Source organism: Urtica dioica, chromosome 3 (genome assembly GCF_054948205.1).
Source record: "Urtica dioica subsp. dioica isolate 48M chromosome 3, U.dioica_male_clone48M_v1_H2, whole genome shotgun sequence".
Classification (NCBI taxonomy): domain Eukaryota; kingdom Viridiplantae; phylum Streptophyta; class Magnoliopsida; order Rosales; family Urticaceae; genus Urtica; species Urtica dioica.
The window spans coordinates 14,010,965-14,032,937 of NC_142758.1; positions in this window are offsets into that span (position 1 = coordinate 14,010,965).

Genomic DNA, 21,973 nt, shown 5'->3' on the forward strand with positions numbered 1-21,973 from the left:
CTCTGAGTCGGCCATGGAGGCGAGGGCCGGCTCTGAGTTGGCCATGAAGGCGAGGGCCGGCTCTGAGTCAGCCATGGAGGCGAGGGCCGGCTCTGATTCGACCATGGAGGTGAAGGCCGGCTCTGAGTCGGCCATGGAGGCGAGGGTCGGCTCTGAGTCGGCCATGGAGGCGAGGGTCGGCTCTGAGTTGGCCATGGGGTGGAGGGCCGGCTCTGAGTCGGCCATGGAGGCGAGGGCCGGCTCTGAGTCGGCCATGGTGGCGAGGGCCGGCTCTGAGTCGGCCATGGAGGCGAGGGCCGGCTCTGGCCCGGCCAACAGCCGGGCGCCGGCCCTGGGCCGGCTATTGGCCGAGTGGCGGCCCCGGGTCGGCTGAACATGGGCCGGCCAGTGGCCGGGAGTCGACCGGACGGGACTTGGCCGGCCGGGAGGTGCTGGGCGGTCCTCGGCCGGCCGGGAGAAGGTCACTGGCCGACCGGCCGGGAATCGTCGTGATGGTTCCGCCTATGTTGGTCCGGATCAGCTAGCAACACTTCGCTTCCTCGCGGTTCTTTGAACCGTGGCGAGTTTTGACTCTTTTGCCCCTGTCGGTCATTGACGAGCCGACAACATTAGCCCCCCGAGTTTTTGGTCGAGCGTAGGTCGAGCGGAAACTCAAGAATCACATCGACACATGGACTTCAGACGATCATTCTCGGGTTCGCGAGTGCGTCGTAGAGCGGCTCTAGCGCATAACGAGGGGCGGCTTTGTGTGTCGCGAGGGGCAGCTTTATGGCGTTGCGAAGGACGGCTTTTGTGCATTGTAGAGACGGCTTTTGTGCGTGGTAGAGACTGCTTTATTGCATCATGAGGGACGTCCTTTGTGTGTCGCGAGGGACGGATTTTGTGGGCCGCGAATGATGGCTTTTGTGCGTCGTAGAGATGGCTTTATTACGTGTCTTATGTTCTCGACATACTATCGTAGTCGATTCGCACGATTTTGTCGGCGCGCGTCTTATTTTCTCTATTTGCCGACGAGGGCGTAATCGATTTGCGCGGCTTGGCGATGCGTGGCTTATTTTCTCGACTTACCAATGAAGGCGTAATCGATTTGCACTGCTTTATTGTGTGTGGCTTATTTTCTTGACCTACCAATGAAGGCGTGATCGATTAGTACGACTTGATTGCGGCGGATTATTTTCTCGACCTACCAATGGAGGCGTCATCGATTAGCACGACTTCATTGTGCGCGGCTTATTTTCTCGGCCTACCAATGAAGGCGTGATCGATTTGCACGGCTTTATTGTGCGCGGCTTATTTTCGCGACCTACCAATGAAGGCGTGATCGATTTGCACGGCTTTATTGTGCGCGGCTTATTTTCTCGATCTACCAATGAAGGCGTGATCGATTTGCACGGCTTGGGCCTCGGGGGGCCTTGGTGTCACATTGGTGTGAACGGGTTTTTCGTGGACGCTGGCTAGACCGGTTACGTCCGGCGGGCGCAGGCCTTTGAAACCCACTTGTGACTCGCTGCCCATTGGCGCACGAGCTGGGCGGCGAGCGTGGTGCATCATTTGTGTGACTAGGTTTTCCGCGGACGCTGGCTAAACCAGCTACGTCCGGCGGGCACAGGCCTTTGAAACCCATTTGTGACTCGCTGCCTATTGGCGCACGAGCTTGGCGGCGAGCGTGGTGCCACATTTGTGTGACTAGGTTTTCCGCGGACGCTGGCTAGACCAGTTACGTCCGGCGGGCGCAGGCCTTTGAAACCCATTTGTGACTCGCTGACTATTGGCGCACGAGCTGGGCGGCGAGCGTGGTGCCACATTTTTTTTACTAGGTTTTCCGCGGACGCTGGCTAGACCAGTTACGTCTGGCGGGCGCATGCCTTTGAAACTCATTTGTGACTCGCTGCCTATTGGCGCACGAGCTGGGCCGCGAGCGCGGCCGTACCACCTCATGAGCGTGGCACCCTTGGGTGCGCGTGTCATGTGATAGGCGGGGTTAGATGTAGACTTGATCCCCCGGCGAGTGTGGCACCTTAGTGCACTAGTCGCGTTTTCAGGTTGAGTCTCTTGGGTCGAGTCTTGTGCCCTCGTGAATGCGGCGCCCTGGCGCGCGCGTCACGTTTGGGGACTCAATTGGCCCATTCTTCCCCTCACGAGAGCGTCGTTGGGTGAATTTTGGCACGTCCTTTAGGGGTGACTTTAAGCACGTCGTTAGGGACGGTTTTTGCGTTGCTTGCATGAGAGCACGCAGGTTTGTTATCGAGACTTGCAAGTCTATCGGTTATTGACGAGTCAATCAGTCGTGCATGTCTAACACGGGGACTTTCAAGTTGAGACTTGCGGAATAGACCCGACCCGAGGAGCTACGCGTGAGGTCGACTCAAGGGTTGGTCATGTGTAGAGTTGACACGAGGACTTATCAGTCGACTCGTGGACTCGAGACTCAGCTCGAGGAGTGAACTCAACTCGAGGAGTGTACTCTGCTCGAGGAGTGATGTAGAGTCGGCACCAGGAGTAGTTAGTCGACTCGTGGACTCGGTACTCGACTCGAGGAATCATGGGTAGAGTCGGCACGAGGAGTAATCAGTCGACTCATGGACTCGGGACTCAACTCAAGGAGTGAACTCAACCCGAGGAGTCGTGTAGAGCCGGCACAAGGACTTATCGGTCGACTCGTGGGCTTGGGACTCAACTCGATGAGTGAACTCAACTCGAGGAGTCATGTAGAGTCGGGACGAGGACTTATCGGTCGACTCGTGGACTCGAGGCTCGGCTCGAGGAGTGAACTCAACTCAAGGAGTGTACTCAGCTCGAGGAGTGATGTAGAGTCGGCACGAGGACTTGTCAGCTAGCTCGTGGACTCAGGAATCAAGTTGAGGAGTGAACTCAAGTCGAGGAGTGTACTCAGCTCGAGGAGTGATGTAGAGTCGGCACGAGGACTTGTTAGCCAGCTCGTGGACTCGGGATTCAACTCGAGGAGTGAACTCAACTCGAGGGGTTATGTGTATAGAGTCAACACGAGGAGCCATCAGTCGACTAGTGGACTCGGTACTCGACTCGAGGAGTGAACTCAACTCGAGGAGTCATGTGGAGTCGGCACAAGGAGTAGTTAGTCGACTCGTGGACTCGGTACTCGACTCGAGGAGTGAACTCAACTCGAGGAGTCATGTGGAGTCTGCACGAGGAGTAGTTGGTCGACTCGTGGACTCGGTACTCGACTCGAGGAGTGAACTCAACTCGAGGAGTCATGTGGAGTCGGCGCGAGGAGTAGTTAGTCGACTCATAGACCCGATACTCGACTCGAGGAGTGAGCTCAACTCGAGGAGTCATGTGGAGTCGGTACGAGGAGTAGTTAGTCGACTCGTGGAGTCGGTACTCGACTCGAGGAGTGAACTCAACTCGAGGAGTTACGCGTAGATTTTCTCTCTTTAGGACCTCCGGCCTAACCATCGGCCCCTTGAGACTTTGTTATACTTTTATTATTATTTTTTTTAAGTTGTTGAGTTGTTTTGATTGAGTATTGCTCCCTGTTAGCCCCTCGAGTTTCTTGCACTTGTGAGACAAAGCAGGAAACTCTCGTGTAGAGGATATACAATAATATGTCGCCATGTCTAGAATAACTCTTTATTGCAATAAGGGGGTCATTACAGGTTGCCATGGCACTTGGCCTTCTTTGAAAAAGAAAATTATATGTTTGAAATAAAGTGAGCACAAAGTCGAGCGGGTTCGGGCGTGAGTTTAGCGGCGAAAGCTGCGCCAATTGTGGCTGCAAACGGCGAGGGCTTATTCTTTAGTAGGTGTTTCCTCTCTCTTGACGAGTCGGGCGCTCAGCCGGGGTTGTCACCTCGCTAGTGGATGCGACGAATTCCTTGAGGTCCCCACCTCGAATCAGGGAATCAATTCGCTTCCTAAGTTGGTAGCATTCAGTTGTTGCGTGCCCGCGGTAATGGTGATATTCGCACGGTTTGCTCTTGTCTCGCGTTGTGGGGTCCTTCTTCATCGGAGGCGGGAATCCCAACTTCTCTCTGTGTGAGGTCAGGATCCTGTCAGGTGTTGTGTTGAGAGGGACGAAGGACTGCTTCGGGGCCGGAGAAGGATGGTCATTAGGGACTTGACCATTTCCACGCCTCTTTCTTTGCGAGCCGGGACCGGTGGCCGGTGCCGTGAGTGTGGCGGCGCGCTTTTTGTTGGATGCGCGGTCAGCGACGTTGGGCGATTGGTGTCCCAAGGCAGCCTCTCTCGCGGTTTCGCGTTGAGCGTTGAGTTTCTCTCTCAAGTCGCATCCATGGGATTCCCTTCAGGAATTGAGGTGGTCTCTCAAGTCCCCGTTGGTCGTCCCTATTACCCTTGGCATGGATATGTCGTTCAAGTGACGTCCTCGACGGGCGCCACGACCCTCGGCGTCGTCGCCCATCCGGGGGCCTTGGACGCAAATGGTGAGCTTGGAGCATCCCTTTCAGGACCTTGAGATTGAGCGTCCTCATGTTGTTGGAATTGATCTAGGTTTTAAGAAAAAGAGTAAACGCTTCGGGAAGCGGCGGAATTTTAAAAATTTATTTACAAGTAAAAACAGTTTTTACTAACCTAGACAAAGAAGCAAGTACATGTAATTAAAAACCAATATGAGCTAAGAGTTTACTAACCTTTCTTGAAGCTTGAACTTTGAAGAAGCTTTTGGAAAGTTTGCAACGCTCGTCTACCCTCGCAGCACGTCTCTCTTTCTTTCCTCGGCACCTCGAGCAACCACGAAAGTTTCTATCACTAAATCACTCGAAAAGAAGGAATCAGTGAGTGGGCACTTTTAAACACTACGACTTAAGAACAAGTCTTGAAGTCGCAGAGCTAAACACTAGGTCGAGTGAGGACCTAGGTGCCAAGACAAGAAAAATCGAAAATAAACTAGAGAGAGAGAGGAGTTTCGGCCAAAGTTCTAGAGAGAGAGTCTCTCAAATCTCTTAAACTTGGATGAATGAAATGTGAGGAAATGAGGCTCCTATTTATAAGAGAGGTCTCACCTTCAATAAGGTAGTTTCCTCTTCTATAGAATATCACATATTCATGAGCCAATTTCCTCTTTTTCCCATTGAGACACTCGGCCAACACAAGGCTTCTAGAAGCCTTGATTTGTTTCCTATTTTGTTCAAGCCTTGCCTTTTCTCTCAACATGGCCGATTCCCTTATGCATGCATATGCAAATTTGTTTCCTCTTTTTCTTTTGGCAAGTATCTAAATACATTTATGCACAAAATAAACTCTCTTTCCTTAGGTATGTTGGGCGCCCAACATGTCTCTAGAAGGAGCTTCTAGAAGCTTCTTCATTTATTCATGAGAACATGAAAAAGGCCCATTAAGAATTTTCAATAAAATTCTTATGAAATGAAATTAATTCACAAGGCCCAATGATCAAGTCATGGCCGAGTGACATTAAGTCATCAAATGAACTTGTCAAAAAATTTATTGACATTCATTTCATCCTTTGTCTCAAAAGACAAAAATACCCTTTTAACTATTTTCGTTCTTGTTTTGACTTAGCTTCCAGTTTAACTATTCCTATCGATGTGATTCGTGACAGTGACCTCATGGACCCAAATGAACAAATCTTGAGCTAAACATTATGACTCAAAAGTTCACAAACCTTTTCCAAGTTTAGCTTAATGCCATCTGACTCCACTAAAGAGCTGACACTGAAAATCTCTCGGTTCAAATGAATTTGTTTTCTACTCAAGAATTCGACCTAATTGTAATGAGCGGATCCACTGAATATTATCTATGTTTACCCTTCATGAATGTCATCAGCTAGTCGGGATTTACTAAATTACCATTTTACCTTTCTAGCTGTTATTTCCTCAACTCCTTTGTCGCTTGTGAATAAGTTAGAAAGAATGTATTGACGAGGAGCTAACAAGTCACATTGTTTCATCCAAAAAAGTCGGGACTCAATTTGGACACTGGCCAGTTCATTTATTCACACTCCAAGGAACAAAGCATGAGGTGACATACATTGCATTTCAGCAATCTTGTACATGAATTCCATATCTATGAGAACTTCACAAAGTTACTCATGACAGACTCACAACTTAGTACCTCACCAATAGGCCTTGTTCGGAATCACATATTGAGTCCGAACTTTGACTTTCTCAAATGAGAATACTGAAATGGCATGTCTCATTTCAGGATTAAGGTAAGCATGATGCAATTCATACATAGTGACTTCGAGACATAAGAGGTTAAATGGTTTGTTCTTATCTTGTCTCTAGAAGTGCACTGGTCAATTCAGTACCTTCGGAAGATACCTAGAAGAACTATAGAGTCTCCAACTCTCAATGCCTCATAACCAGACATCATAGATTCTTCTAACAATCATACTGAGGTCAATAGTCCTTTGACCCTAAGATTGCGAATATATCGTTTTAAGCAAACTACGAAGAGTTTGTTCATGCAAATCTACATTTGTCTCTTCGTAAGTTGTTAAGTTTGTTTATGGACTAAAAGACTAAGGTTTTATCATAAAGCTTCAGACAAGGAAGATTGAATGAACGTTTCAAATTTTTATTAATGAATAAGCAATTACAAGCAAGAGTCTTCGTAAGACTATATTACATCAAATGTACACAAATAGACACTACTACTCTTCTTGTGGGCACCATTGACAACAAACTCCCACTTGACTCAAAGAAGATGTGAGTAGTCCTTTATGCCTAATCCCTCTCGATGTTGGTCGAAGACCATGTTCGCTAGGGCCTTGGTGAATGGATCTGCCAGAGATCTACTTCACCTCCACGTCTCCGCGTTGCGCGATCTCTCGAATCAAATTGTATTTCCTCTCAATATGCTTAGAGCGCTTATGGCTTCTAGGTTCCTTTGAGTTAGCGATAGCCCCACTATTATCACAATAGAGGGTTATGGGCTCGTCGACGTTTGGAACAACTTCCAAATACTTAAGGAATTTTCTAAGCCATACAGCCTCTTTGGATGCTTCACAAGCAGCCACATATTCTGCTTCCATTGTGGAGTCAGCAATGCAAGATTGTTTAATACTCCTCCACACAACAGCTCCACCATTAAGGATGAACACAGATCCCGAAGTGGATTTCCTGGAATCCTTATCCGCTTGAAAATCAGAGTCGGTATATCCCGTCATAGTCAGGTCAGTACCTGAGTATGTAAGCATCAAGTTCCTAGTTCTTCGAAGATACTTAAGAACATGCTTAACAGCAATCCAGTGCTCGGGTCCAGGATTGTATTGGAAACGGCTAACTACGCCAACGGCGAAACAGATGTCAGGTCTAGTGCAAAGCATAGCATACATAAGGCTTCCTACGGCAGTGGCGTAAGGAATTTTCCTCATGTCTTTAATCTCTTGTGCAGTCTTGGGAGACTGGTCTTTAGAGAGTGAAACTCCATGCCTAAAGGGTGTTTGGCCCTTCTTGGAGTCTTGCATCGAGAAGCGATCCGTTATCTTATCAATATAAGATGCTTGAGAGAGCGACAGGGTCCGGTTTTTCCTATCTCGAAAGATTTGGATCCCCAGAATGTACGCGGCTTCTCCTAGATCCTTCATATCGAATTGCTTTGCCAGCTAGACCTGAACCTCCGATAACTTACCCACGTCATTACCAATGAGTAGTATATCATCAACATATAGTACCAGAAACACAACTTTACCTTCGTGTATTAACTTGTAAACACAAGGCTCATCTATTGACTGTTCAAAGCCAAAGCTCTTTACAGTTTCATCGAATCTAATATTCCATGACCTAGATTCTTTCTTTAATCCATAAATGGACTTAAGCAACTCACAAACCTTGGTATCTTGACCTTCTTCCACAAAACCATCTGGTTGAGCCATGTAAATGAGCTCGTCAAGATTGCCATTCAGAAAGGCTGTCTTGACATCCATTTGCCAGATCTCATAGTCGAGAGCTGCAGCTATGGATAGGAGTATGCGGATGGATTTAAGCATCGCAACTGGCGAGAAGGTTTCTTCATAGTCAATCCCTTCTTGTTGGGTATAACCTTTCGCCACAAGTTGTGCTTCGAACGTCTCGACGTTCCCATCAGGACCCCTTTTCTTCTTGTATATCCACTTACACCCTACGGGTTTAATCCCTTCAGGAAGGTCTACAAGTTTCCAGACATTGTTGACATACATCGAGTGCATTTCAACTTTCATGGCGTCAAGCCAAAGGTTTGATTCAGAACAAGCCGTCGCTTGGCTATAGGAAACAGGGTCATCCATGTCTAAGACGGCTACAAGAGAGTCTCCATAAGACATGTACCTGTCAGGCTTTTGAGTAGCCCTCCCACTACGTCTAAGTACTACTTGACGAGATTCTGATGAGTTAGGTTGTGTTTCAGTTGGGGTAAGAACAGTTCTTACAGATGAGGTAGAAGCTTTCTCACCCAACTTTTCTTCAAGCACAATTTTGCTTCTAGGTTTTGCATCTTTCATAAAGTCCTCCTCGAGGAAATGAGCATTCGTGCTAACGAAAGTCTTATTGTCCTCGGGACTATAGAAAGTAAAACCTTTGGTTTCCTTTGGATATCCCACAAACAGGCACAATTCTGACCTACTAGCCAACTTGCTAGTCTTTTGCCTCAGTACGTGTGCAGGGCAGCCCCAAATTCGGATGCGGCCAAGATTCACTTTACGGCCAGTCCATCGTTCATAAGGAGTACCAGGAACCGTTTTGGACGGAACTTGGTTCAGAATATAAGCGGCTGTTTCGAGGGCATATCCCCAAAAGGAAAGCAGGAGTGATGAGTAACTCATCATTGATCTAACCATCTCCATAAGAGTTCGATTTCTTCTCTCTGACACTCCGTTTTGTTGAGGTGTGCCAGGTGCGGTAAGCTGAGAAGCGATACCTTCTTCTTTAAGAAAGTCATCGAACTCTCCAGACATATACTCACCACCTCGATCAGATCGAAGGGTTTTGATCACTTTGCCAGTTTGCTTTTCCACTAAAGCCCTAAAGACCTTAAATACGTTAAAGGTCTTGGATCTGTGTTTAAGCAAATAGACAAACCCATATCGCGAGTAATCATCGGTGAAGGTAACGAAGTATTCGTATCCTCCACGTGCCTGTTGGCTGAGCGAAACACATACATCCGAATGTATTAGTTCCAGCAACTCAGTGGCTCTTCGACCTTTATCGGAGAAAGGTCGCTTAGTCATTTTTCCTTCTATGCAGGATTCACAAGTAGGTAGTTAACCTATTGCAGAGGCTTGGAGTGGACCGTCCCTCACAAGTCTCTTAATCCTATCTAGACTGATATGACCAAGTCTTAAGTGCCATAGGTATGTTGATTTTGTTAGATCGGAGGATTCCGAAAGTTTGATCCTCTTTGGCTCCCTAATTAGATCATTATCTATTTTGGTGTCTAAAAGAGAAGGTTTAGTGGGATAGATGTAGAAAGAGCATTCTTCATACATGCATCAGTGACAAAAGAATTATCAGGAAACGAAATACGAATTCCATTCTTAATGAACTTTAAACAATAATCTTGCTCACGAAGACGAGCAACGGATATTAAGTTCTTCCCAAAGGTAGGAACAAAATAAACATTATTCAAGTTTAAAGTACGGTCTTCAAAAGACAGCGTCACGGATCCCATAGCCATCGCGGACACCAGGCTCCCATCACCCCATTTGAAACAGAACTCGCCTTCCTCTAAGCTTTTGGTTTTCTTGAAACCATTCAAGGAACAACAAATATGGTTAGTAGTAGCGGAGTCAAGAATCCACATTGATACATTATCAGCTACTAAGCATGCTTCGGTAACTAGTACAATACTATGTTCCTTTGCTTTGAGATAGGCAGGACAGTTCTTTTTATCGGCTTTGTGAGGTCTCTTCTTAGTTCCAGAGGCGGAGGCTTTTTGCTCAGTAGCATGTGCCTCTCCTTGATTCCTCTTTCTCTTAGTGAGACCTACAGCAGTGTGAAGTTCCTTCATAAGCTTGGTAACAGTGTACTCTAGCTTGTTTATGGAGTAGTTCATCTTGGCGGTATCAAGAGATGCGGGGAGAGTTTCTAAGATCATATCTATGATATTCTTCCCATCAATCTCAGATCCTAGGATTTCCATTTTATTCAGAAAACTAATGATCAGTATCATGAAGTCTCCAACAGGAGTCCTAGCCTGCATATGACAGTTCATAAACTGTCGGACTGCTTGTAGCCTTGTTTGACGCCTTTGCCCTCCAAACATCTCAAGGAGATTGTAGAGCATGTCAGCGGCAGTATCGAAGTCACGATGTTGCTCTTTCAGCATATTGTTCATAGATGCCAAGATATAGCTCCTCACAATCTCATCGGATCGAAGCCATGCCGCTAAGGCGTCATTGTCCTCTTGAGTTGAATCATCATTCGTCAGAGGAGGACACGGGGTGGTGAGTACCCATTTGTGCTTGTTAACGGTAGGTATTATGTCGAGGTTACGTTTCGAATCTACGTAGTTTTCGTTTTCGAGTTTGATCGAGGAAAGAAAGATTGAGAGATGGTTGAGAGACATATTGCCTATATAAGTTGAAACAAGTTTATGATTAGTCTTTGGTTTAGGATTTAAGTTTGTTTAAGACTTTTGATAAAATCCAAAGGTGTTATAAACTAAACTATAATTTACTCCCTCAAGAGAAGGCCGCAAAAAATCTCCATTTATAAGTAAATGACACATCATTAATGCTTAGCCAAAATGTCAATACATCATTTTTTACTAGCCACCTTGTAAATTGGTGTGATCACTCACATCCTTTCGCAGGGCCTCGAGGGAGGATTACTAGGGATTGAGCCTAAGTGTGCAACCAACCACTTAGTCCAAAAGGTCAACTTTGAAAAACAATCCCCCAAGGGGAGGCCTTGCCATCATCGTCTCTTTCTCGGACGTAGCTCATTGAGCAATGATCAGAGCAAAGCGCCCTTGAGTACTCTCATTTAAGAGAGGGCCACGAGGGTGACTCTTAGTCCGGCGACACTTGCACTTTTCATTAGCGTTGGGGATCGTGGGTTACAAACAACAAGTATAACCCTCCCACTTAGTTTTTGGAGTTGGTTCATCGACTCTTATAAGTTCGGAAACAAATTTCCTAGTTAGAGAGCGACAGAGCGGACAACTAGAAGAGAATCCTAGATCGACATGTTCAGAGTAGTATTAGTGCATAAAGGCACAAGGTACATACTCTATCTTTTCCTATTTTCTATTTCGGGAAAGTGCGTGAGGGAAGTGTGAACTTCAACTCACTCGAACACTTGAAAGTTTGAGATTACACATCTTTTTATTTTTCGGCTTGTCTACAAAGAGACCTCCCACTCAAATTTTCAAGAGCATATAGATTTTGAACATATGTGATATAGATATAGTTTTGAAAACATTTTGAAAATTTATTTGATTTGGATGACAAAATATTTTCAAGTTTGAAAGTGAAAACGGTTTTTCAAAATTCAAACTAGTTTTGTAAAAACTCAATTTCAATTAAACTTTCAAAAATCCAAACATTTTAATCTTTACACATCATGTTTATAATCTTATAAAAAACATTTTTGCTCAAGAAAATTTTCTCATTAGAGTTCTATAACTCATGGTAGTGGGGTTTGAAAATCCGGATTTCTAAAAAACTGGAGTTTCAGACAGCCGCGCACCTCGGAGTAAAATCGCCATATCTGGCGGCTCCAATGTCCTTTTGAGCCGAAACCGGTGGCATTGGACAGAGGACAGACAGAGCTTTAATTTGATTCAAGAATCATTAAATTTAAATTTCTGAGCAGAGAGTTATGCCACTTGTAATGCGGGTTTACTCCAGCTCGAAGAAAAAGAAATAATTAAAGCTTGGTCTTTTTTAGGTGCGAAAAAGAATCGAGTGTAACGGAACGTTTTAGGATGTTGTTAAAGCTGTTATTGGTGTTTTATCAGCAAGGTAATAACATGGTATAAAAGAAATAACAACATGCATAAAACGATTCAAGTAAATAAAAGAAACTAGTAAGACAAGAAAACTAGTCACAAAATTTACTCGAAATTTCTCAAACCTTTAAAACATGTTTTTCAATATAAAAATTAAAAACTTCTAGAACTGATTCTAATGTGTTTTAAAAACATCCCAAAATCATAGAAAAACAACATGGTTTTTAATTTAAAGACATGAGCAATAAATTAAAAAAAAATCTAAGATAACAATTCTAACTTGTCACAAAATTAGTAAACTTTCGAAAACGATTATCAAGATCATAATTTTAAATACTTGTACATGCTAATCTTTGACCATAGCTCTGATACCATTTGTTGGAATTGATCTAGGGTTTAAGAAAAAGAGTAAACGCTTCGGGAAGCGGCGGAATTTTAAAAATTTCTTTACAAGTAAAAACAGTTTTTACTAACCTAGACAAAGAAGCAAGTACATGTAATTAAAAACCATTATGAGATAAGAGTTTACTAACCTTTCTTGAAGCTTTAACTTTGAAGAAGCTTTTGGAAAGTTTGCAACGCTCGTCTCCCCTCGCAGCACATCTCTCTTTCTTTCCTCGGCACCTCGAGCAACCACGAAAGTTTCTATCACTAAATCACTCGAAAAGAAGGAATCAGTGAGTGGGCACTTTTAAACACTACGACTTAAGAACAAGTCTTGAAGTCGCAGAGCTAAACACTAGGTCGAGTGAGGACCTAGGTGCCAAGACAAGAAAAATCGAAAATAAACTAGAGAGAGAGAGAGAGAGGAGTTTCGGCCAAAGTTCTAGAGAGAGAGTCTTTCAAATCTCTTAAACTTGGATGAATGAAATGTGAGGAAATGAGGTTCCTATTTATAAGAGAGGTCTCACCTTCAATAAGGTAGTTTCCTCTTCTATAGAATATCACATATTCATGAGCCAATTTCCTCTTTTTCCCTTTGAGACACTCGGCCAACACAAGGCTTCTAGAAGCCTTGATTTGTTTCCTATTTTGTTCAAGGCTTCCCTTTTCTCTCAACATGGCCGATTCCCTTATGCATGCATATGCAAATTTGTTTCCTCTTTTTCTTTTGGCAAGTATCTAAATACACTTATGCACAAAATAAACTCTCTTTCCTTAGGTATGTTGGGCGCCCAACATGTCTCTAGAAGGAGCTTCTAGAAGCTTCTTCATTTATTGATGAGAACATGAAAAAGGCCCATTAAGAATTTTCAATAAAATTCTTATGAAATGAAATTAATTCACAAGGCCCAATGATCAAGTCATGGCCGAGTGACATTAAGTCATCAAATGAACTTGTCAAAAAATTTATTGACATTCATTTCATCCTTTGTCTCAAAAGACAAAAATACCCTTTTAACTATTTTCGTTCTTGTTTTGACTTAGCTTCCAGTTTAACTATTCCTATCGATGTGATTCGTGACAGTGACCTCATGGACCCAAATGAACAAATCGTGAGCTAAACATTTGGACTCAAAAGTTCACAAACCTTTTCCAAGTTTAGCTTAATGCCATCTGACTCCACTAAAGAGCTGACACTGAAAATCTCTCGGTTCAAATGAATTTGTTTTCTACTCAAGAATTCGACCTAATTATAATGAACGGATCCACTGAATATTATCTATGTTTACCCTTCATGAATGTCATCAGCTAGTCGGGATTTACTAAATTACCATTTTACCCTTCTAGCTGTTATTTCCTCAACTCCTTTGTCGCTTGTGAATAAGTTAGAAACAATGTATGGACGAGGAGCTAACAAGTCACATTGTTTCATCCAAAAAAGTCGGGACTCAATTTGGACACTGGCCAGTTCATTTATTCACACTCCAAGGAACAAAGCATGAGGTGACATACATTGCATTTCAGCAATCTTGTACATGAATTCCATATCTATGAGAACTTCACAAAGTTACTCATGACAGACTCACAACTTAGTACCTCACCAATAGGCCTTGTTCGGAATCACATATTGAGTCCGAACTTTGACTTTCTCAAATGAGAATACTGAAATGGCATGTCTCATTTCAGGATTAAGGTAAGCATGATGCAATTCATACATAGTGACTTCGAGACATAAGAGGTTAAATGGTTTGTTCTTATCTTGTCTCTAGAAGTGCACTGGTCAATTCAGTACCTTCGGAACATACCTAGAAGAACTATAGAGTCTCCAACTCTCAATGCCTCATAACCAGACATCATAGATTCTTCTAACAATCATACTGAGGTCAATAGTCCTTTGACCCTAAGATTGCGAATATATCGTTTTAAGCAAACTACGAAGAGTTTGTTCATGCAAATCTACATTTGTCTCTTCATAAGTTGTTAAGTTTGTTTATGGACTAAAAGACTAAGGTTTTATCATAAAGCTTCAGACAAGGAAGATTGAATGAACGTTTCAAATTTTTATTAATGAATAAGCAATTACAAGCAAGAGTCTTCGTAAGACTATATTACATCAAATGTACACAAATAGACACTACTACTCTTCTTGTGGGCACCGTTGAAAACACATGTATTGTGCGATCTTCGACGCCTCGATGTGGTCTCTCGAGGGTGTCCCCTCAAGGGCGCACGATCGTGTTCCCCTGACGCTTGAAGTCTTGACGCGGTCGCCTGAGGGTGTCCCCTTGAAGGCGTGCGTGCGCGCTCACTTTCGTGAATAGCGTGGTCGGGGTTAGCTTTTGATTTCGCCACATGGTTGGGGTCTTTCTCGTTGTGGTTGACGTGATCCTCGACGCCGTACCCGAGGAGGTCGGCGATAAGCGCGCCGTCGACGCCGGGGCGGTCTAGGAGCTCGGCGAGCCTCCGAGCCGTGTCCTCTCGGAGCGTGGTCTTGGGGTCATTCGCCGGGTCTTGGGGCTGGCTCTCGTTATCACGAGGTTGCCCTCCTAGATGATGCGCTAGGTTCCTGAGGCCGTGCCTCGAGCTAGTCGCTCGTGTGCCCACGGAGGTGGCCGGCAGGTGACTCATCTCTCGAGAGTCTTGTAGAATGCGAGAAAAAAAGTTGGAAGGGAGAGCGTTGCCAAGGTCGGGAGATCCCCTGCTTCTAGCGCCAAAATGTTGTCACTCATTTTCGGACAACGATTTAGGAGCCCCAAGCGGTTCGACCCAAGGCCGGACCAAGTGGTCGCGTTCGGGCTCGAGCATGTCGGACTCGGTATCCCGAGTCTTCCCTTAGCTGTGAATGACCTTTGAGTTCGTCCAAGCACCAGAAAAGGAAGAAACAACACGTGAACTACAAAGGGGAAACAGAGGGGGTGCCTCTGTTTACCTCTGTGACGCTCAACATTAGTAGGGTTGAGGTAGATTGTAGAGGGTTTGAGTGTTTAGAGGTCGAGACTTGAGAGAAACGAGCGAGGTACGAGTTCGACAGCATTTCAGTACTCAAATTCGGATTACCTGGACCAGGGGAGGGACCCCGGTATTTATAGGCGACCAAGGGGCGCTTTGGGCATCCCCTTGGCCGAGGGCCGGCTCTGAGTCGGCCATGGAGGAGAGGGCCGGCTCTGAGTCGGCCATGGGGTTGAGGGCCGGCTCTGAGTCGGCCATGGAGGCGAGGGTCGGCTCTGAGTCTGCCATGGAGGCGAGGGCCGGCTCTGAGTCGGCCATGGGGGCGAGGGCCGGCTCTGAGTCGCCCATGGAGGCAAGCGCCGGCTCTGAGTCGCCCATGGAGGCGAGGGACAGCTCTGAGTCGGCCATGGGGGCGAGGGCCAGCTCTGAGTCGGCCATGGGGGCGAGGCCGGCTCTGAGTCGGCCATGGAGGCGAGGGTCGGCTCTGAGTCGGCCATGGAGGCGAGGGCCGGCTCTGAGTCGGCCATGGAGGCGAGGGCCGGCTCTGAGTCGGCCATGGAGGCGAGGGCCGGCTCTGAGCCGGCCGTGGCCGGGTGCCGGTTCTGGGTCGGCCATTAGCCGGACGCCGGCCATGGGCCGGGCGCCAACTCTGGGCCGGCCATGGGCCGGCTACTGGCCGAGTGGCGGCCTAGGGTCGCCTGAACATGGGCCGGCCAGTGGCCGGGAGTCGACCGGACGGGACTTGGCCGGCCGGTAGGTGTTGGGCGGTCCTCGGCCGGCCGGGAGAAGGTCACTGGATGACCGACCGGGAATCGTCGCGATAGTTCCGCCTATGTTGGTCCGGATCAGCTAGCAACACCTCGCTTCCTCGCGGTTCTTTGAACCGTGGCGCGTTTTGACTCTTTTGCCCCTGTCGGTCGTTGACGGGCCGACAACACAAATCTACATTTGTCTCTTCGTAAGTTGTTTATTTTGTTTATGGACTAAAGACTAATGTTTTATCATAAAGCGTCAAACAGACAAGGAGGAATGAATGAACGTTTCAACTCTTTGTTAATGAATAAGCAATTACAAGCAAGAGTCTTCATGAGACTTTATTACATCAAATGCACAATATAAAGACTACAACTCTTCTTGTGGGCACCATTGACAACAAACTCCCACTTGACTCAAAGAAGATGTGTGTAGTCCTCCACGCCTAATCCATCTCGATGTTGGTCGAAGACATTGGTCGCTAGGGCCTTGGTGAATGGATCTGCCAGGTTGTTCACCGTTGAGATCTTCTTCACTTCCACGTCTCCGCGCTGCACGATCTCTCGAATCAAATGGTATTTCCTCTCATTATGCTTAGAGCGTTTATGGCTTCGAGGTTCCTTTGACTTAGCGACAACCCCACTATTATGACAATAAAGGGTCATGGGCTCGTCGACGTTTGGAACAACTTCCAAATACTTAAGAAATTTTTTAAGCCATACAGCCTCTTTGGATGCTTCACAAGAAGCCAGATATTTTGCTTCCATTGTGGAGTCAGCAATGCAAGATTGCTTAGTACTCCTCTACACAACAGCTCCACCATTAAGGATGAACACAGATCCCGAAGTGGATTTCCTGGAATCCTTATCCGCTTGAAAATCGGAGTCGGTATATCCCGTCATAGTCAGGTCAGTACCTGAATATGTAAGCATCAAGTTCCTAGTTCTTCGAAGATACTTGAGAACATGCTTAACAGCGATCCAGTGCTCGGGTCCAGGGTTGGATTGGAAACGGCTAACTACGCCAACGGCGAAACAGATGTCAGGTCTAGTGCAAAGCATAGCGTACATGAGGCTTCCTACGGCAGAGGCGTAAGGAATTTTCCTCATGTCTTCAATCTCTTGTGCAGTCTTGGGAGACTGGTCCTTAGAGAGTTAGACTCCATGCCTAAAGGGTGTTTGGCCCTTCTTGGAGTTTTGCATCGAGAAGCGATCCATCACCTTATCAATATAAGATACTTGAGAGAGCGACAGGGTCCGGTTTTTACTATCTCGAATGACTTGGATCCCCAGAATGTACGCGGCTTCTCCTAGATCCTTCATGTCGAATTGCTTTACTAGCCAGATCTTAACCTCAAATAACTTACCCACATCGTTACCTATGAGTAATATATCATCGACATATAGTACCAGAAACACAACTTTGCCTTCGTGTAATAACTTGTAAACTCAAGGCTCATCTATTGACTGTTCAAAGCCAAAGCTCTTCGCCGTTTCATCGAATCTGATATTCCATGACCTAGATGCTTGCTTTAGTCCATAAATGGACTTAAGTAACTCATAAACCTTGGTCTCTTGGCCTTTCTCCACGAAACCGTCTGGTTGAGCCATGTAAATGTGCTCGTCAAGATTGCCATTCAGGAAGCCTGTCTTGACATCCATTTGCCAGATCTCATAGTCGAGAGATGCAGCTATGGATAGGAGTATTGCGATGGATTTAAGCATCGCGACAGGCGAGAAGGTTTCTTCATAGTCAATCCCTTCTTGTTGGGTATAACCCTTCGCCACAAGTCGTGCTTTGAACGTCTTGACGTTCCCATCCAGACCCCTTTTCTTCTTGTATATCTACTTACACCCTACGGGTTTAATCCCTTCAGGATGGTCTACAAGTTTCTAGACTTTGTTGACATTCATCGAGTGCATCTCAACTTTCATGGCGCCAAGCCAAAGGTTTGATTCAGAACAAGCCATCGCTTGGCTATAGAAAACAGGATCGTCCATGTCAGAGACGGCTACGAGAGAGTCTCCATAGGACATGTACCTGTCAGGCTTTTGAGTAGCCCTCCCACTACATCGAAGTACTACTTGACGAGATTCTGATGAGTTAGGTTGTGTTTCAGTTGGGGTAAGAACAGTTCTTACAGATGAGGTAGAAGCTTCGTCACCCAACTTTTCTTCAAGCAAAATTTTGCTTCTTGGTTTTGCATCCTTCATAAAGTCCTCCTCAAAAAAACGAGCATTCGTGCTAACAAAAGTCTTATCATCCTCGGGAGTATAGAAAGTAAAACCTTTGGTTTCCTTTGGATATCCAACGAACAGACAAAATTCTGACCTACTAGCCAACTTGCTAGTCTTTTGCCTTACCACGTGTGCAGGGCAACCTCAAATTTTGATGCGTCCAAGATTTACTTTACGGCCAGTCCATCGTTCATAAGGAGTACCAGGGACCGTTTTGGACGGAACCTGGTTCAAAATATAGGCGGCTGTTTCGAGGGCATATCCCCAAAAGGAAAGGGGGAGTGATGAGTAACTCATCATTGATCTAACCATCTCCATAAGAGTTCGGTTTCTTCTCTCTGACACTCCGTTTTGTTGAGGTGTGCCAGGTGCGGTAAGCTGAGAAGCGATACCTTCTTTTTTAAGAAAGTCATCGAACTCTCCAGACATATACTCACCACCTCGATCAGATCGAAGGGTTTTGATCACTTTGCCAGTTTGCTTTTCCACTAAAGCCCTAAAGACCGTAAATACGTTAAAGGTCTTGGATTTGTGTTTGAGCAAATAGACTAAACCATATCGCGAGTAATCATCGGTGAAGGGAACAAAGTATTCGTATCCTCCACGTGCCTGTTGGCTGAGCGGACCACATAGATCAGAATGTACTAGTTCCAGCAACTCAGTGGCTCTTCGACCCTTATCGGAGAAAGGTCGCTTGGTCATTTTTCCTTCTATGCAGGATTCACAAGTAGGTAGTGAACCTATTGCAGAGGCTTGGAGTGGACCGTCCCTCACAAGTCTCTTAATCATATCTAGACTGAAATGACCAAGTCTTAAGTGCCATAGGTATGTTGATTTTGTTAGATCAGAGGATTCAGAAAGTTTGATCCTCTTTGGCTCCCTAATTAGATCATTACCTATTTCGGTGTCTAAAAGAGAAGGTTGAGTGGGATAAATGTAAAAAAGAGCATTCTTCATACATGCATCGGTGACAAAAGAATTATTAGGAAACGAAATACGAATTCCATTCTTAATGAACTTTAGACAATCCATGTTGATACATTATCAGCTACTAAGCATACTTCGTTAACTTGTACAATACTATGTTCCTTTGCTTTGAGATAGGCAGGGCAGTTCTTTTTATCGGCCTTATGAGGTCTCTTCTTAGTTCCAGAGGCGGAGGCTTTTTGCTCAATAGCATGTGCCTCTCCTTGATTCCTCTTTCTCTTAGTGAGACCTACAGCAGTGTGAAGTTCCTTCATGAGCTTGGTGACACTGTACTCTAGCTTGTTTATGGAGTAGTTCATCTTGCAGGTATCAAGAGATGCTGGGGGAGTTTCTAAGATGATATCTATGACATCCTTCCCATCAATCTCAGATCCTAGGATTTCCATTTTATTCAGAAAACTAATCATTAGTATCATAAAGTCTCCAACAGGAGTCCTAGCCTACATATGACAATTCATAAACTGTCGGACTGCTTGTTGCCTTGTTTGACGCCTTCGCCCTCCAAACATCTCATGGAGATTGTTGAGCATGTCGGCGGCAGTCTCGATGTCACAATGTTTTGGTTGCAACACATTGTTCATTGATGCTAAGATATAGCACCTCGCAATCTCATCGGAACAGAGCCAGGCTGCCAAGGCGTCTTTGTCCTCTTGAGTCGAATCATCATTCGTTTGAGGACAGGGGGTGGTGAGTGCCAATTTGTGCTTGTTAATGGTAAGACAATGGCGAGGTTATGTTTCGAATTAACGTAGTATTTGGTTTCGAGTTTGTTTGAGGAAAAGATGATCTAGAGAGGGTTGAGAGACATGTTGCCTATATAAGTTGAAACAAGATTATGATTAGTCTTTGGTTTAGGATTTAAGTTTTATTTAAGACTTGATAAAATCCAAAGGTGTTATAAACCAAACGATAATTTACTCCCTCAAGAGAAGGCCGCAAAAATCTCCATTTATAAGTAAATGACACATCATTAATGCTTAGCCAAGACGTCAATACATCAATTTTGACTAGCCACCTTTTAAATTGGTTTGATCACTCACATCCTTTCGCAGAGCCTCAAGGGAGGATTACTAGGGATTGAGCCTAAGTGTGCAACCAACCACTTAGTCCAAAAGGTCAACTTTGAAAAAAAAATCCCCCAAGGGGAGGCCTTGTCATCATCGTCTCACTCTCGGACGTAGCTCATTGAGCAATGATCGAAGCAAAAACTCCTTGGAGTACTCCCATTCAAGAGAGGGTCGCAAGAGCGGCTCTTAGTCCCACGTTAATTGCTTCTTTCATTAGTGTTGGGGATCGTGGGTTACAAACAACAAACATAACCCTTACACTTAGTTTTTGGAGTTGGTTCATCGACTCTTATAAGTTTGGAAACAGATTTCCTAGTTAGAGAGCGACAGAGCAGACAACTAGAAGAGAATCCTAGATCTTCATGTTCAGAGCAGTGTTAGTGCATAAAGGCACAAGGGACATACTCAGATCTTTTCCTATTTTCTATTTCGGGAAAGTACATGAGGGAAGTGTGAACTTCAACTCACTCGAACACTTGAAAGTTTGAGATTACACATCTTTTTATTTTTCGGCTTGTCTACAAAGAGACCTCCCACTCAAAATTTCAAGAGCATATAGATTTTGAACATATGTGATATAGATATAGTTTTGAAAACATTTTGAAAACTTATTTGATTTGGATGACAAAATATTTTCAAGTTTGAAAGTGAAAACGGTTTTTCAAAATTCAAACTAGTTTTGTAAAAATTCAATTTCAATTAAACTTTCAAAAATCAAAACATTTTAATCTTTCACATCATGTTTATAATCTTATGAAAAACATTTTTGCTCAAGAAAATTTTCTCATAAGAATTCTATAACTCATGGTAGTGGGGCTGAAAATCCGGAATTCTAAAAAACTGGACTTTCGGAACAGCCGCGCACCTCGGAGTAAAATCGCCATATCTGGCGGCTCCGATGTCCTTTTGACCCTAAACCGGTGGCATTGGAAAGAGGACATGAAATTTGATTTAAGAATCATTAAATTTCGATTTCTGAGTAGATAGTTATGCCACTTTTACTGCGGGTTTTACTCCAGCTCAAAGAAAAAGAAATAATTAAAGTTCGTTCTTCTTAGGTGCGAAAAAGAATCGAGTGTAACGGAACGTTGTAGGAGGTTGTTAAAGCTTTTATTTGTGTTTTATTAGCAAAGTAATAACATGGTATAAAAGAAATAACAACAAGCATAAAACGATTCAAGTAAATAAAAGAAATTAGCAAGACAATATAACTAGTCAAAAGATTTACTCGAAATTTTCTCAAACTTAAAAAACACGTTTTTCAATATAAAAAATTAAAAACTTTTAGAACTGATTCTAATGTGATTTAATAACATCCCAAACTCATAGAAAATCAACATGATTTTTAATTTAAAGGCAGGAGCAATAAATTAAAAAAAATCTAAGATAACAATTCTAACTTGTCACAAAATTAGTAAACTTTCGAAAACAATTTTCAAGCTCATAATTTTAAATTACATGCACATTCATATCTTTGACCATAGCTCTGATACCATTTGTTAGAATTGATCTAGGGCTTAAGAAAAAGTTTAACGCTTCGGTAAGCGGCGGAATTTCAAAAATTTTCTTTTTCAAGTAAAACAGTTTTTACTAACCTAGACAAAGAGAAAGCACATGTAAATAAAAACTAATATGAGCATAAAAGATTACTAACCTTTTTAGAAGCTTGAATGTTGAGAAGCTTTTAGAAAAGGTTGCAACGTTTGTCTC